We start from the raw sequence: 13,769 nt of genomic DNA on the forward strand, positions 1-13,769 counted from the left end.
CACATCAAAAGATTTTGCATGGCATACCTTTGATGTGAGAGAAGGTGGTAGTAGCAGGGCTACATTTCATTAGAAATGAATCTTGGAATTATTAGATGATGTACCCAAGAAGGGTAAAAACAAGAAAAAGAAGTAGTAAGAACCTTTAGATTCTAACAGCATGTTGATTCTAACTCTGACTTGGATTATTCAGAATCCAAAGAAAAGTGTCTGAAGAAGAAGAAAGGAAGACGGCTGACCAAGATATCAAGGATCAAGCTACTTTGTCCAAGATAACTGAAGGTAATGCTGGTGGAGGTTCTGGGGTCTGTCTGGATGTCTGGTGTACCAAGTGTTCAAATGAGGGTAACACACAAAGGAGGACGTTAAGTTGAGCGAGTACTGTGCGATTTACATAATAATGTTGATGCATGAATATGAATTATAAAGGTGGTTGAATAAATTACCAATACCACCTATGTGTATCCACACGATAAATCCATTTTCTATATGGAAAGTATTCAATTTGATGGTTAAAAATACATAACTTTATATTCCCCATTGGAAATTTTCAATTACCTAGATAATGACTCTTTTTTCCTAGCTAGAGCTTGAGATTCCATAGATAATGACTAGTATTCCCACGTAGACTTTGAGATTCCCTAGATAACAACCAATATTTCCTAGATAGACAAGATTGATTACCTAGGAAATTTAATTCCCTAGTTTTATATAAGAAATCCCCCTTTACGTAACTAGGAAATCTCTAAAAATTCCCTATATATTTAAAGATTCCCTAACTAGCAAAAAAATCAAAGTTCCTTGTATGACACTATCTGAGGCAGCAGTGATGCTCAATTGTGTGATACCTAATGTATTTACAAAATCATGGGCATCATTTTCATAAATTATTTGTTTAGTTTTGTCTTTGAAATATAGAGAATTGAATAGCAAGCTATCATTTCTTCGAGTGGTTACGTTGCAATTAGGATTTGAGGTGGTTTGGGGGGAACCTTTGGGAGGAAGTATATAAATTATACACTAAAGTTTTAGCACATTGCCTTAAGTGCTATATCTTGTTGTCTACCTCATGGGGAGATTAGAATATAAAGCACATCAAGGGAGGGAGGGAGGGGGAGATTCAAATATAGAGTAGATTAAGGGAGGGAGGGGAGGTGGGGAGGTGGGGAGCACAAATGTGTGAGACAAGTATTAATGGCAATTGTAATCTAGCAACTTTTAAGAGAGCTTCTCTACTAAGAGAGGTAAGCATGATTCTGATTATTTGGGTGATGCTTCTACAACATTGAAAACACAATCTTTGATGTAGTCATAAACCTTGATGTACCATAGTGACATCCATTTGATGACATTATTAATCTTTAAAGATGCTCTCTTTTATCAAAATGCAAGTAGAGATGCAATCTTTGATGTAGTCATAATCCTTGGTGTGTTCATTTGATGGTATCCTCACTCTTCTATTAAGATGCAAGTAGAGATAATCTTTGATGTAGTCACTCATAAACCTTGATATACCATAGTGTTCTTTTGTGATGACATCTTTCTTCTTCTTCTCAAAAGAGGGTTTTTTTATCAAGAGATTCTCTCATTCATCTTCTGGCCCATTCTGAAAAAGACAGTGAGTTAGTAAACACCCTTATTTAGTGGGTAGAGTGTTATGATTTCTTCTCCATGCATGCATATTTTGGTGGTGTTTTTCTTGCAAAAGACCAATCATTTCTTGGGAAACTGAATCAACTAGAGTATTACATTGAAGGAGAGGGTATTGAAATTTAAGCCATGCTAGGCTTGCACTAGAAAACACAGAAGTCATGGGCTCACTCTTTGCCCACTACACCTAGTGAGATGCCCTTTATTGTTGCATCACCTTTGTCCATATGAAATACTACATTGGGTGTGTGGCAAAATCTCGTCACACTATTGTAAAGGCACCTTTTATCTAAAATTTGGAGCTTAATATTATCTAAAAGTATTGGAACAATGTTGCAAGTAAAAGAATGATATCTTCTTCTAAACAAAACATGCTAGATAGTGCATATAAGACAATGTGTGGATTAGCATAATAGCCCTAATTTTTTGATGTGTGCCTTAACCCCTTCTTTCTTATCCACAAGAACAGAGAGCAAGGCACATAAATTTATGGGGGAACAAATAGCCAAAATTTATGGTCTAAAAGTAGTGAAGTAAGACAATCCTTCTAAATCTAGCATGATTATAGCTTGTAAAAATTATATTATACACACTTTTTTCAACTCAACTATCAAAATTTGCACGTATTGTATACATATATTTTCAAAATGATCCTGACATTACAAACATTGTGAACACCACAATTATATTGGCAAAAATATTTGCGCCCACATTGATCCACATGAGCACGCTATTGTATTCTTCATAAATATTAATGTCACCCAATTTATGCAATTAGTAGCTTTGAGTGTGTGCATTTCATTGGATGCTTGTCAAAGGTCACCTATTGATGCATGCATGTGTACAAGAGAAAGAGACAAGAGAGGCCTCACCCTTTTTATTCATAAAAACTATAACGTATTTACGCTTACACCCTTAATGTTCTCATATTTAAAATTGTTAATCAATCTTTTTAAGAGACATTGGTTTAAAAAAACCTTTCCTTGTTAATGAAAGATTTTCAGCACACGGTGGTGGTTGAAAAAGAATTTATCAAAGTACCAACAAAGGTCTGAAAGTATATTTTGTCATGGTCATCATTTAGGCACTTTCTCACCAAAAGTTCCTTTAGTTAAGGATGTTAGAAATAGATGGGAGGCATGCCTTTTGGGATTGTCCAGCTATTAGAGGAGTTTGGGAAATGGGTATCAGAATAGGGATTCAAGGTTTTTGGGGAGACTGGATTCTTGGTAGGCTGGCTAATGCTGAGAAAGCTATGAATTTAGTATTCAACATCATTAGATTTTGTAGCTTGTCGGGTTTCCAGGAACAATATAGTCTTTTAGAAAGAGATTAACATTGGGATAGATGCCCTAGAGCTAATGTTTAAATGCATTCATATGTGTTGGTCAATATACTATGTTAATAAATTAAGTGATGCTAATATGTTTCAACTAATCCAGACCCTACAGGATGGGATTAGATGATCTATTTCTCAGTCCAACAGAATCTTGTACATACTAGGTTTTCCTAATGGTTTCACTATTATGCAGGGATATTCACGGTATGATCTGAAATGGTTTCACTATTATGCAGGGATAAAGTGAAGCTACCTAAGTGTGGGCCAAAGACATAAAAAATGGTACCTAAAGGAGAAGCAGCCTATCTATGCCTTTGTGGCCTTTATTGAAAACCCTCTGGGAACCAGATTAGATGTGAAGATCTGGGTAGAAGGACAGGTTTTGGAGAAACAGTCTCCCAAAAGATACACCTCTAAAGTCATGATGATTGCCTATATGCAGTTAGGTTATCATATCTCTTGGGGCCAATCGTCTTTTGTGTGGGAAGATGAAAAGGGGGACTTCATATGCAGGTTATTGAATTGTAAATGGGAAGATTTTGGTGGGGATGAGGCTCTCTGGCCACAAATTCTGATATGTCTAAGAGAAGAGTTGTAAGTGCGCTTTTTGTAAAGGGCTACCCTTGTTAATATAATAAGATGAAAAGGGGGACTTCATATGTAGGTTATTGAATTATAAATGGGAAGATTTTGGTGGGGATGAAGCTCTCTCTTGCCACAAATTCTAATATGTCTAAGAGAAGAGTTGTAAGTGTGCTTTTTGTAAAGGGTTGCCCTTGTTAATATAATATATATTTACTGTTCCCAAAAAAAAAGAAATAGATTATACAAACAAGTATATGTGTGTATAAAGTGTTGATATGTAGCTTCCATCCATTAAAAGCATAATTTTTTTTCTTGTTTCTCCTCACAAAAGAAAAGTTGTTGCAAGTTGAAGATTAGATTTGCTTTTTACAAGATTTTTTTCCAAAAGTCTAGCCATATGTTGATACATTCTAACCGAGCACACTCAACAAATCTCACAGGTTTTGGAATCTATTTGCTTTTTCATCTCGTAAATTTTTACAAAATGGCCTAAAGCCATTCTAGTCACTTTTTTGGCTCAATCAAACAAGACTGGCACATTAAAAGATTGAGCACAAGAAGGTTGGCCTTCACAAGGTTTTGTTGCATGTCAATAATATTATTCATTTATGCATAAAAAGCACACTTTATATAAAAAATTATGGCTTTTTTGCCGATTTGGAAGTTGAGGTTTGCATGATTTTTGAAGTGCAAAGAATTTAAAAGATTTACCACCAAGCATTCAAATAAAATATTTCACAATTGTACTTCTTACATAATTGATAGCCCTTATTATTTCTAGTGGCCATGGGTCCTTGAGTTGTGCTTGTGCATTGGTAAGTGATGACTTTGTATTATAATGGTTTTTTAGAACCTTTTTTTTTCACTCTTCTTTAAGAATTTTAAAATGTTGTCTAAAAAATTACCCATATCTTCTGCTTAGAAAAGTTTGTATATTAAATGCGTTTCTTAGATAACTTTTTGGCCACTTGCACTAGCCATCTTTTGAATATGTTTCTTCTTGTTATGTGCATGTGCATTGACACATGGAGCTTTTGAAAGATGAAATCAAGAAGGAATATTTTTACAAGGAAATGTTTTGCAATGATGAACTGTGGAGGTGTTACATTTGATGGACTATGGTGGTGCTGCGTTTGCTACAATGATAAACTCTATAGAGGTGCTATGTTTGACGGACTGTGGTGGTGATGCATTTGCTACAATGATAAACTCTATAGAGGTGCTATGTTTGATGGACTATGGTGGTGCTGCGTTTGCTACAATGATAAACTCTATAGAGGTGCTATGTTTGATGGACTCTGATGCTCTTGAGAGAAGTGAACTTTTAAAGTTTCCCGCCCGATGTTCTTGAAAAATCTAAATAGTCTTAGACTCTTGACGTTTCTCTTTTCTTTTGAAACGGTTAGGTATTAACGTTTAAGGGTATTATTTAATATTAATTAATAATTCATATATATATTTTTAAAATGAGTGCCCTTCATGTGCAAGGGTCACTCTTTTGTGGCCTTTCAAATTGAAGGAAAAAACTTTTCCCCCACACTCCTCTAGCAATACTTGTATTGCTATGATATTTTTTTGGGACCAATAATAATTATATATTTATATCAACAGAAAATGATCAGGTACACAAGATGACAAAAGATAACTCTGGGTTACTCCAATAGACACCTATACTTCACATTTTACTTCATTTAACAGTTTACACAATAAATCCCATTTCCCATCTTCAAATAGAAAGTTGGACTGCTCCCAAGATATCTTGTAGCCAAGCATTATGAAAGCCTCCATCATAGCTTCTATCGTACAACCACTAGGTGATTGTTTTTCGAGCTCTTCCCATTTCTTGGACCAAATCTTCACTGTGGGTCTAGTGCCCACTAGGCTCTCTATGAATGCAACAAAAGTGTAGTCCATCTGCTTCTCCTTGAGATACCACCTTTTAGTTCTTGGGCCAAATCTGGGTGGTCTCTTTTTCAACCCATCAAACATACTGATCTGCAAAGTAAATAAAAGTTAGAGGCTAACTCCCGGTATGTTTAAAACGACATCCAAATCAGGGCATAAATCAAGTGATATTCCTCTGCAAATTTTGTAGAGCAGACAGTCCAACTCAGCACATCTCATCTCCCAATCCCAACAGTCATTCAGATGCCTTAAACCTTTATTGTTTAATTTTTTGGCTAAGGAGGTATCAAGCAGACCCAATGGGGGATTTAACTTATGGGTCCACCATATCCCAAGGCTGAGCATAGAATTCCCAATTACCTTGCATCCCCCATCCCAAGACATAAGGCCAAGGCATCCTTTCCATCTTTTACAGAGCATCTTACAACAAGATGAAGTAGTAACTTTAAGAGGAGCAAAGGAAAACAATTTATCAATCCACAACCATTTGCCTTTTGCATAGACCTCAAAGGCATCGATTATTTCTCTTACCATAAAGGCCCAAGAGTCACTCTGAAGCAAGCATTTAGGTAGCATGAGAGCACTCCTTGCAATGCAGTGAGTGGGCATATGAAGAATGCCAATCCCCCCTACAGCCTTTGGGATTGATACCTTGTCCTCCCAAGCCAGCCAGCTAGGAACTCTTCTAGTTCCTTTGCCATTTCTCCATAAGAAATCTCTGACAAGTCCAATAATCTTTTGCCAATGGCATTTACCAAATTCCATTACTAGGCAAAGGAACATAATGTAGGCATTTAGAATTGCATTGCAAATATCCATTTTGTTGTGAAATGGAACTCTGACACCCTCCCATTTTCTCAGCTTTTCCAAGAATCTATTAACAGCCCAATCAATCATCTATTTATTAGTGATGCCCACCCCAAAAGGGATCTCAAGCAGTCTAACAATATGGCCCTTCTGTACCACCTCACAACCCCACCTTTGCATATCAAAGTCACTATCTTCTGTTAAGCTAATTATTTTGGACTTTTGTATGTTGCATTTGGAGCCAGAAGCATCAGCAACAATATCTAAGGCCATTCTAGCATTACCATTCTCAACTCTGAGGAAGAGCAAAGAATCATCAGGAAAGCACTGTATAATCAATTGGTCATTATATTTCAATTTTAGGCTATTGATGCTCCCTTCTCGACAAGCATTCTCAAGTGACACCACTAAGGGATGAGAGGCAATAGCAAAGATAAGAGGAGCTAGAGGGCATCCTTGTCTCACAGATCTGTTAATCTCAAACCCTCCTACAATCCTTCCATTCAACAGCACATTAGAAACACCACCCCAAGATAAAGTGTAAATACAAGTTGCCATTTTGGTCCCAAAACCAAGTTTTTCCATAATTCTCACTACAAAAGACCAATGCACCCTATCATAGGCTTTTTCCAAATCCAGTTGAAGCATAATGCATTTTTGCTGAGTATTCATAGCCACATCTCTACCTAGCAAGGCAACAAAGATGTTGTCACATAAATGGACTTCCCCTTAATAAAGCTATATTGTTTTTTGGATATTACTTCCTGTAGGACTACAGTTATTCTAAGAGCAATCACTTTAGGTAATATTTTATAGATCACTGTAATCAAGGTAATAGGTCTCTAGTGGCCAAATCTATTGCAATCAGCTTCATTCTTTGAAGTCCTTATGCATACACCTAGTGCTAAAAGCCTTTCTACAAATTTCCCCAATAATATTTTTTAAAGATGGCCATAAGGCAATGAAGAATTCAGTGGAAAGTCCATCCCACAGGCTGGAGCTTATCCCTTCCCAATTTTAACAAAGCCACCCAGCACTCCTCAACATCCACTTCCCTTTCCAGCCAGTTAGCTTTAGCAATATCCACTTTCTGATTGATAAGTCCCAGCAATCTATTTTCAGCTTGAAACATCCTCAGTGTGAGCAGTCCTCCTTCAAGCTAAGGGTAGACCCCAGAAACTTTACCCATTTTCTGGCCAAGATATTCATGTCCCTCAAGGGGGTTCCATCATCATCAAGGATAATTCCTGTCACCTCAAGGGGGTTCCATCATCATCAAGGATAATTCATGTCACCTCTTTATTGTCTCTACCTTTAGAGAGAGTTTAAATAAACTGCTCTCAGGTTTTCTTTTGTTGTTAAATAGTTTCCATTTGGACCACTTTTCCTCCTCATCACTAGCTCATTTGAAGTCTTCACCCTTAATGCCAGCTTGACATTTAAAGTACAAGTTAGTCTCATCATCATTCAACCCACATGTTTGACTTTTAGGCTGAAGTTTCTCTACATGTGAGGCCCAGTTCCTCCTTTCACATCTCTTTTCCTATGCTCTCAATTTTTTGCCCACAGCCCTAATAATTCCTTGCATTTCATTAGCAAACTGTCTCTAAGCCCCATCCTCACTCCCTCTCCTTCTCAACTTGGTAGTAGCATCTTCCGTATACTCCACAAAAAGAGCATCTTTCAGAAGAACGTTATTGACTCTTAGCTTCCCGGTGGGGAAGTGAGAAAGATCAGAATCAATCCCATTAACTTCCTCCCAGCCCCAAAGCAAGGGCGTGTGATAAAAAAGGGCAAAGCTGCAATCAACAGAGACTTTCAATGTGTGAGGAACCCAAGAAGCTTGCTGACTAAAAAAAATCATGTCAATTCTAGATGAGGAAGATAAATATTGTAGATTGAAATAGGTATGACCTGGTTTATCCCTCCAATCCCCTAACTGCCAGTTATCCATCAGACCCAAATCTCTTCTAAGATTGTCCCACATTCTCTTTTCCTTGCCCATTAAAACAATGCTTCCTCCACATCTGTCCTCAACAGCTTTCTCTACCATATTAAAATCCCCAAGCAATATGCATTGAACCTGAATATTTAGACTAGCAATCCAATTCCACATGTCACTCGTGATTTTATAATTATGAGCCCCATAGATATTAATGATCCAGATTCTTTCCCCTCTCACAGAAATTTCAACCACCAAAATTATACCATTGGGATGGTTAGCAATGATACTAGGAGATAAGTCCTTCTTAACTACCATCATCACTCCACTATACCCAAACTTTACACCATCATACATAATCTCCCACTCTCTGAATCTATCCTTTCTAGAAATTTTACCAGAAAGGTTATGCTCTTGTATAGCTAGCACCGAAAATCCCAAATTTTTTCAAGCCCCCAAATGTTGGAATTAGGGTTGCAGGAAAGCACACCAAGCTTGAAGAAGAAGAAGCAAGAATGCACACAACACAAAGTGTATTAGATTGTGTCAATCTACAAAAGATAAGTTAGCCCTAGTATGATGGGCGTATATACAAGCCGGAGGAAAAAACCTCCTAAAGAGGGAAAAAGTGCCCCAGCGGTCCTAAGTGTGTTCACACACATCACTGCCTATGTATATGGCAACAAATCCCCCCTGGGAGTGATGGTGTGAACGAGAGCTGGCACTCATGTATAGGGGAGTGCCATGCCCGAGGTAGATCAATCCACAAAGGGGAGCAAGCCCAAAGCTTTGCGGAAAGCTTCGAACTTCTCACGAGGAAGCGCCTTTGTGAAAAGATCGGCGAGGTTGTCCTGTGTTGGCACATATCTGATCTCTCTTGCTGAGAGTCTCTCCCTGACATAGTGATAATGCACCTCAATGTGCTTTGTGTGAGCATGAAAAATTGGGTTTCTCGCAACTGCCGATGCGCTCTGACTGTCAGTGTAGATAGAGGTGGCAGACTCCTGTCCAATACCCAAATCAGCCATAAGCCGTCTGAGCCACACACACTCAACCGTAGCTGTGAAAGCTTCCCTATACTCAGCTTCACAACTCGAAGTGGCCACAGTAGGTTGCTTCTTGCTCAACCAAGATATGCAGGAGCTACTACCGAGCATGAAACAAAAACCACTTGTGGACACTCTTGTGTCATAGCAACCAGCCCAATCTGAGTCCGAAAAAGCATGCAAATTTGGCGGCAACGATCCCCCCTTGGGATAAAACAACCCAAGATGTATAGTGCCACTCAAGTAGCGAAAGATGCGTTTAACTGCCTTCCAATGCTGAGACCCTGGGCTATGCATAAACCTGCTCACCTGTGAGACTGCAAACTGAATGTCCGGCCTCGTAATGCATACATAAATGAGGCAACCAACAGCTGTCTGATAGAGTGTGACATCAAAGTGATCTCCAGCATCATGAAGACTCAACTTCAAACCTGTCTCCATTGGAGTAGCAATAGGCTTGCAGTCTTCAAGGCCAAATCTCCGCAACAATGTCTCAATATACTTTGTTTGACACAAAGCAATACCTCCATCACACTGCTTAAACTGTATCCCCAAATAATGATGCAAATGCCCCAAATCTGACATCTCAAAAGAAGCATTCAAATCAGCCTTAAAATCAGCAATATGACTCTCATTTGGTCCTGTGAGCAACATGTCATCGACATAGAGAGCAATGATTAGATGTACATCATCCACATGTTTAGCATACAAAGTGCTTTCTGTTGGACTATTCTGAAAACCATGTGCAGTCAAATATGCATGTATCTTTTCATACCAAGCTCGTGGAGCTTGCTTTAAACCATATAAAGCCTTTTTCAACCTGCACACTTTGTTTTTCCTGCCCTTTTTGAACAAAACCACGAGGCTGCGATACATACACCTCCTCATGCAAATCTCCATTCAAGAATGCAGTCTTTATGTCCAAATGATGTACATTCCAACCATTATGAGCTGCCAATGCACAAATGCTACGAATGGTAGTCATACGACAAGTGGGAGCAAAGGTCTCATCAAAATCAATGCCCTTTTCTTGAGCATAACCCTTTGCAACAAGCCTAGCCTTATAGCGATCAACACTACCATCTGGCTTTCGTTTCAACTTAAAAACCCACTTACATCCAATGGCCTTTTTACCAATAGGCAAATCACACAAAGACCATGTACCATTCTTCATTATAGCATCATATTCACTTTGCATTGCAGCCAACCAATCTTCTGATTTTTGTGCCTCATCAAATGAAAGAGGTTCTTCCTCTTCACACATACTAGACACAGCCAAAGCATAACAATCTGATGCATAAGAGGCATGCTGAAAACCTGAACGAGTACGACTAGATATAGGTGCATCAATTTTACTATCACGCAAGGTTTGCACCAGCCATTTCGGCATACCTCTAGCTTGCTCATTTTCAGCCCTATCCTCAGAAATTACATCCTGTAAATCTGCATCAGAAATAGGCTAATCTATGATGTCGTTTGAAATCTACATAGGCTGAATATTTGCCTCATTAGGACTTACATTTGAATTCCCACCTGTAAACAGAGGCAACAATGTATCAAATACATCCCGTGAGCTCACACCTGTCTCTTTGGTACATGATAACAAAGGCTGCACAGCATCTTCCACAAAAACAACATCTCGACTAATCAAGATACACTTTAACTGTAGATGATACAATCTGTAACCCTTGCTCTCAGCACTGTAGCCAACAAAAATGCATTTGACAGCCTTATCATCCAATTTTCTGCGTTGTTGCACAGGCACTAAAGCATAGGCCAAGCAACACCATTTTGCTAAGGGATATACGGCACTGTACATTGGTGTTTTATCCCACGACTAGCCAGAAATGCATCAAACTTTTTAGACATGTACTCCCCCCCTCGATCAGAACGGAGGGTACCCACATTACAATTGGATACATTTTCAACCATAAGCAAAAACTGTTTGAAGCACAAAAACACTTCGGACTTTGCCTTTAGTGGATATACCCATGCATGCCTTGAGTAATCATCAATGAAAGTCATGAAGTACAAGTGTTTACCAAATGACGGCGGAGTTTGCATAGGCCCACATACATCACTATGTACAAGTTGCAATTTACGAGTGGCCCGCACAGAACCATCCTTTGGAAACGCAGAAGCTGCATTTTGCCCAAAATACAGCCTTCACAAACATGTTTCAATGGTGCCTCAAGAGAGGGCAATGAAGCAACCATATCAAATTTCTGCAAACGCAGCAAACTAGCAAAGTTTAGATGACCAAAACGAGCATGCCATAGTTTTGCATCTGAAACTGCCTTTTCATCAGAAACTGCATTTGCCGAATCTTCCACACACTTGTCATAAGAATTGAGCCTATACAGCCCACGAAACAAGGTGCCAGATGCAATAATCGTATCACCAGAAGTCAAATCATGAACAGTACATCTGTCATCCACAAATTTGACTACAAGTCCAAGTCTAGCAAGCGCAGAGACAGACAATAGATTCTTCTTTATCCCTGGCACATACAAAGCATCTGAAAGTGTGAAAGCGCTGCCATTTGCAGCAGTAAGCATAATTTTACCAACGCCTTTCACTGGGTAAGAAGCATTATTGGCACATGTGACAGTATTCCCATTAGAGACAGCCTCAAGACAAGTGAACATATCACGATGCGAGGTAATGTGCTTTGTAGCACCACTGTCAAAATACCATACATTAGAGTCAACAGAAACTACCAAACATGCATCATGTACAGATGGGTCATACTGGCAATACACGCTAAACACCCATTCTGTATCCTGCACAACATTTTGCAGAATCTACATTTGTAGAAGCATCCGCTATTGTGGCTGCATTTGACTCTTTCTTCTTTGTCTCTTTAGCCTTTAGCTTAGGGCAATTCTTAATGACATGATCATTTGCCTTACAATAGTTGCACCTGGTCTTTTTCTTGCCTTTATCAAGAGCCTTCTCAGACTTATTGTTGCTACCTGTGGGAAGGAGAAGAAGTTGCAGACCTACTAATAGGAGAAGAAACAGTGGAAGGGGCTGCCTTACCACTTCTTCTCTGCTGCTGGGCAGCAATAAATGCTTGATCAACTGCACGCTGTTTTGCCTGGACTGCGCTTCTTGCAAGAGCTTGTTGACTAAAGTATCATACTTGACAGCATCAGGTCTGTCCTCAGCAAGAAGTCTCCACGTGGAAGCAAAAGTGTGATATGTCTCAGGTAAAGCATCAAGAACAGTCTGCACAAGAGAATGATCAGGAATAATCTCACCTGCAGAAATCAACTGTTCTTTGAGATCTTTAATCTCAGCCAGGGATTTCATTAACGTCTTCACAATTTCGTGATCACGTTAACAAAACCTATTGTTAACATATTAAAACTTGTGATCACATTGTATATTCACATGACCTGAGCAATGACCTGCCAGAACCCACTAGTCCCGTAACACCTCCGGGCTTTTATTTTTCCTGGCGGGCCCATTTTCTCGGCGGGCCCGCCGGGAAAAAGAAGGAAAACCGGCAGGGTACTATTCTGTATATAAACACTACCCGACACCCATCGTACAACTTTTGGGGAGATAGTCCTTGTTTTGGGGGCGTGATATCTCTCCTCAAAGTACTTGTAGAGCTCTCGAGTTGCTAGAAGTGTCCTCTTGGGAAGAACGTCCTTATCTGAGGGGCTGTCGTCTTTCCTTGTAGGCACTCCTAAGGCTATTGAGCCACTCGTCCTTAGTTCTTTGAACTGGGGGCAGGGTGTGGTTCGTAGCTAATACTTGCGGAGATTTAGGGACAAATTTGGAGTCATTCAGCTTTGCATTTGAGCCACGTACGTAATCTACCTCATTCTACTTTATGAATGGTTTGATGGAGCCAAGAGTCCTGCTTAGGGGCTTGTATTGGTTCTTGATACTTGATATAGTTTAGAGTAGACAAGGGTCTATTGTCCTATACTAGAGTATTGGGCAAGCATAGATCTTTGATTTTTTTTGTGAATGTTAGAGAAGGTCTATTGTCCTATACTAGAGTATTGGGCAAGCATAGATCTTTGATTGTGTAAAGTATCCTTAATTGGGTACAAAAGGCATCCTTCATTGGGGGTGCAATGTGCATGATAGTTTCGAAGTAGTTTTGTAGTAAGACCTTGCAAGATAGTTTGAAGTAGTTTTGTGTTATGTGATGATCTTTTGTATTTGTCAAGATAGTTTCGAAGTACTTTGTCTGCTAATGTATGTTTTGTTATACGTGAGTGATTTGTTGTTTTTTCATTTGTGTATTCATTGTTATATGCTTGGTTGAATAGGTTATTCGTTGAGATGGAGGACAATGTTGGATCCAGTGATACCTCCAATAGAGTCCAAATTTCAAATAGCAGGAAAAAAAAGGCACCTGGGATAGAGTGGCAATATGCAATTAACGTTGGTGATCGATTCATAGATTGGGAGTGTAAACTATGCCATGCAGTAAAATCAGGTGGGGCGCCTCGACTAAGAGAACACTTTTTAG

This window comes from Cibotium barometz, chromosome 43 (genome assembly GCF_041138505.1).
Source record: "Cibotium barometz isolate CiBa-2024 chromosome 43, ASM4113850v1, whole genome shotgun sequence".
NCBI lineage: Eukaryota > Viridiplantae > Streptophyta > Polypodiopsida > Cyatheales > Cibotiaceae > Cibotium > Cibotium barometz.